Source organism: Zalophus californianus, chromosome 1, assembly GCF_009762305.2.
Source record: "Zalophus californianus isolate mZalCal1 chromosome 1, mZalCal1.pri.v2, whole genome shotgun sequence".
In the NCBI taxonomy this organism is placed as follows: Eukaryota; Metazoa; Chordata; class Mammalia; order Carnivora; family Otariidae; genus Zalophus; species Zalophus californianus.
In genome coordinates, this window is record NC_045595.1 from 133,035,828 (window position 1) to 133,040,725 (window position 4,898).

The 4,898-nt window shown below is 41.1% G+C and overlaps 1 long non-coding RNA gene across 1 annotated transcript in view; it reads left to right on the forward strand.

Annotated features, from left to right (window-relative positions):
• LOC113916296 overlaps positions 1 to 2,342 on the forward strand; it is a 2,965-nt gene extending 623 nt beyond the window's left edge. The window contains exons 2-3 of the long non-coding RNA XR_003517901.1: positions 710 to 906; positions 2,226 to 2,342. This is a non-coding gene — a long non-coding RNA (uncharacterized LOC113916296). The remainder of the gene's footprint in view (positions 1 to 709; positions 907 to 2,225) is intronic.
• Positions 2,343 to 4,898: the final 2,556 nt, after the last annotated feature.

Here is a 4,898-nt window from a genome sequence, read left to right on the forward strand (position 1 = left end):
CTCAGGCACATTAATGTGAGAATACAACGACACCTTTTACCTGTACTTTTATTTATTTGATTTATTTGTCAGTGGAGAGGTCATCTGAGGGAGTCTCGTACTGACACAGAAACATGATTTTCACAATCAAGGCATGGATACTTAGGACTTTTAGCGGATGTGGTAATGTTGGTCTCAGCCAACACTTAACTTTTTATGTGTCAACTTCCAAATCTGTAAAATAAAAAATAGGTATGTTATAGTGATGCAGGGTAAAGAGATATAAGTATGTAAAATTGCTTTGCTATCATTCCTGATTCAAATTGGAGGAACTCAGCTGGGTCTCCTTACAGATTCAAGTGAGTAGGGGTAACTAATCCTTTGGAAAGACAGGGACTGGATCGAGGTCAATAGTAGCACTGTTCATAAGCCCAAACGGTTTATCTATTTATAAAGCATTCACATTAGCCAATTCCTTTCTTTCACATTTCGCAGCAGCCCCTTTTGGGAGATTTAAGTGTATGTGAATTTTTTTTTTTTTTACAAATGTTACAGGTGCCCATATAAGGTTTCTTTAAGGCAGAAATCTATTATGGTACTTTTTAGAAATTTACCTCCTATACAAGAATAATAATCTTAATAGTCAATGAGGGGGGCTTACTAAGTCCCATGTATTGTCTTAACCATTTGATACAGACTATGCCAGTTAATCCACAATCCCATTTTATAGATGCGGCAGCTGAGGCATGGGGAGGCTAAATAATGTGCTTTGGCCTTGCTACCTAAGTCAAAGAGCAACAAGGTGGTGGAGCTGAAGTCTGAGTCCAAGAGGTTTGAACCCAAGTGGATACTTTCAGCCACTTCACTGTATAGTGTCCCTGGAAAATGCTCACGAAGTATTTACAAATAAATTAATTAATGGATAAGGTAGGTGGTATCTGGGACAAGGAGTCGTCTCTTAAACTCTTTCTCCTTTCTGAAATTAAAAATATATATATATATTTTGTATTATTTTTATTCTTCCCTCCTTTTGCAGAGGCGTATCCCTTCAGAGGCAGGAATGTGATAAGACAACCAGATATAAAGTATAGGAATCCTAGTGGAAGCACTCACTGGGTGCCAAGAACTGAGAGCAGAATTGTGTTCCAAGCTGGGAAGTGCTAGCTCCACTCCTCTGCTCTGCTTCTGCATCATTATTTATTCCTTTATTTTTATTTTTAAGATTTTATTTATTTATTTGACAGAGAGATACACAGTGAGAGAGGGAACACAACAGGGGAAGTGGGAGAGGGAGAAGCAGGCTTCCCATGGAGCAGGGAGCCCAGTGCGGGGCTGGATCCCAGGACCCTGGGATCATGACCTGAGCCGGAGGCAGATGCTTAACCAACTGAGCCCCCCCAAGGCACGCCGTTATTTATTCTTAAGAGAATAAACCAGGGGCTGGGGAAGAAACCACATGACAGGAGATGGGACTACATTCTTGCTTTCAGTGATATTGTTTACTCTATTTGAAATTATAAGCAGTGAAATTATTTTTACATTAACAAACCTTTTATTGAACAGCTTTCCATCTAGATATAGAACATTTTACCACTTTTTCATAAGAATTTCCAGAAAAAGCTTTAGTTCCCAAAGATTCCCACCGGAGACTCAACATGTGGAGCCCCCATCGCCCCTGTACTTCTCAGTTCCCTATTGTTTCCCTTATTGCCTGGATCTTGTATTCTATCATAATTCATGCTTAAGACCAAAGGACACAAAATGAAATTATGCTTGTCTCACTATTCAAACGGGACAATCATTTAAAAACCTAGGGGTCCATGCTTACCACAACTACTTAAACAAATAGGTGACACCATGAACTGGTGTTTTTCAGTTCTCTACTAAATTATTTTGGAAAATTTAGCCCATTCAACAAGAAGAGTTAGGCAGTTTCAGACCAGGTTACAAATGGAAAGGCATTTGTCAAGGCTGCTTTCACTGGCAATATACTTTAATGAGATGGCATTGAGAGAAGATGGTTAAAAGAACAAAGTCAGGTTTGTTGGGAGGCCATCAGTAACCCAAGAAGCCGCACTGCTCGGGGGCAGAGGCTGTGGAAAGGGTAATTGCAGGGAGTGCCAATCACACATACACACTACACAGAAACAACTGGCCATTGATGGCCCACACCAATGGAGGGGCACAGAGGCAGGGAGGACGCAACACGGCAGATACGTCGGAATTCCTTTCTGTTTGCCTTTCAGTGGCCTTATATATGGTCCATTGCTAGGAGAGAAACATGGAAGAAAATGCTGGAGGGAGCGAAGAAAATGCAGCAAGAGTTTACACAGCCAGAATTGTGGAATGAAAAGGAAAAGAGGTGAGTCCCATTTCAGTTCGGTGGAGTTCATGCAAGCCACAGAAAGTTTCAATTTGGTCTAGATGTTCCTACGGGGGATACGTGAAGGTTTGTGAATTGAGAGAAAAAGGTCTGTCATCTACCAAACAACAAGGGTTAAAGGATGTCTGTGGATACGGCTGAGGAATCCCCGCCGTCGGGGCTGGATCACAGATCTGAACAAACATTGTAAGCTCTACAATGTAAGCCAGTCCCTCCAAGGTCATGAGAATTATGGACTCCACTGCCATTGTCAGTGCTAGTCTCTTCACTTCCTCCCAGAAACCTGGGAAGGGCTGCAGAAAAGGCCCAAAGCCATATTGCGTTACAAGAGAGATTAAGATGAAACACTGGGAGTCCAGGAGCTAAAAGACAGACAAGCATGGTGAAGTGACCATCTTTCAGATAGATGCCATTAGTATGCTTGATTCAAAGGAAGAGAGAACAGAGGGAGAAACTGAAGAAGTGTTTTCAACGGCGCGGGCACAGGAGTCGCTAAGTGGCAACGGCTATTGAGGGAAAGCTTCCTCTGTGGCAAGCCACTGAGCAGGAAGAGCTGGAAGTTGTTCTCGTGGCAAGAATACTCCAGAAATAGGATAAAGTTGCAATACTTATTAGGGCTTGAACGGAGATAACGAGGAATAATTTTGATGAGCACAATCATACGTGATTGATTTTTTTTTTTTTTAAACAAAATCCTCTGATCTTGATTACACACTTTGGTATATAAACCACCTTCCCTTTTTAGAAAGCTTAACCCCTCTGAATAAATTCAGCTCATGTTTCAAATTAAGTTATAGTGCCAGATTGAATTAAAATTAAACATAAAATGACGAATTTATGCTCTTAGTGCTCAGGGACAGTAGCATGCTTTTTATTGTTGTTTCTCTATCCGCTTGGTATGGTGTCTTTCACCTAGCAGGTGAGCAATAAATATGTTGATTTTCTTGATTTAATCAGTGCTTGTGATTCTTTTCAATACCCAGTGGTTGAAGGCACGGATTCCGTCACTGGCCTGGTTTGATAGTGACTTTTTGGTTTGCTACATCCTATGGACATTTTTATCTCTAATTTCAATGAATTTCATCTAGAATTTCACACTTATCCTCCTCTTCTTTGTTTTTTGTGGAAATTGTCTTTTGGCTCTTGTACTCCTTTTGGTTTTCTTTGCAGACCTTTCCCCTTTCTCTTCCAAAACCTTTGAATGCTGCTATTATTTGGTGGCCCATACACTGGGGAGGACCCCCAAATCCATATCTGCTGCCCAGAGTGGTTTTCAGATCTCAAGGTGAGCTACTAGAAATCTCTACCTGAATGCCCCAGAGTTAATGCAAAACCAAGTTACTCTATCTTTTCCTACTAAACCTCTTCTATTTCTATCTTGATGAAAGGCTCAAATTTTTTCCAGTGACCCAAGGCAGTTTATTAACAACCATTTTAGACCTCTCCCTCCCTGCACCCCTGATGTTCAATCTCTAGACCTCTTTAATGTCCTTTTCTTACCTACAATCTCTGCCAGAGTACAGCCTCTCATTATTCCTTTTCTGGACTAGAGCAAGAGTTGCCCTTTCACATAGCTGAGCTTCTAATTTTCCATCTGTAATCCAGTCTCAAGTCCACCTCCAAGATGATTTCACCAAAACCAAATTAGAGGCTTGACCAACAGAAAGCACATTTACATTGTTAACAGGGTGGAATCCTAGGGCAGTATGCAAAGCCCAAACCCAGTGGCTGTGTGGATTTCACAGTTATGTGAGCCAATGAGACCCACAACCTTTGCTTCCCTACCCCCGCCCCCCCACTCAAACCAGTTTGAATTGTTTTTTCTGTCACTTGCAACCAAAACAGACTTAGCTGATACAGCATCATGCATACAAAATAACAATGAAGCTTCCCCTGAAGGTTCAGCCTTGTTCTCCTTTTCACTCCCCACTCCAGTTTCCCCAGTCTTGCACACACTTGCTCATCCTTTACAATTCAGATTTCTCCCCTCATTCAAAATCCCACTCTTGTTCAAGCCTCCTCTGTAAATTTTTCTTTGACTCTTTCATGTTGAAATCGCATTATTAAGATGTTCTGTGCTCAGTAGGACCACTTACAAAGGAATCCCAATCAATGGATGATACCATCCATGGAGTGAACTGCTAAATACCTTCAACGGCATTTGAGTGAAAAGCGTGGCCAGAATGAATTCAGGAGAAACTTCCCTCGTTGTCAGGAGACCCTCTGAACTCTTAGAACCTCAGTGCTGCCTTTCAAGAAAGGGATCAATGGAACAGTGTTTTGAAGTGAGAAGACCCTTGATAAATATCTTATCAGGTCAAATAAAAAGAAATCTCAGTGTCTCTATGTCTCTATGACAAGGGAACCATGAGAAGGTGGGTAGGAGTAAGAAGTTCCATCTCTTATATAGCCAAGTCAGTAAACTGGTGGCTTTAGAATACTACTATAGAATAAATGTAAAGCATCCCATGAAATTTTCCTAACTGATGAATGATTTCTCTTCATTTTTTGCCTTCTTCACATCATTGGTTGTATT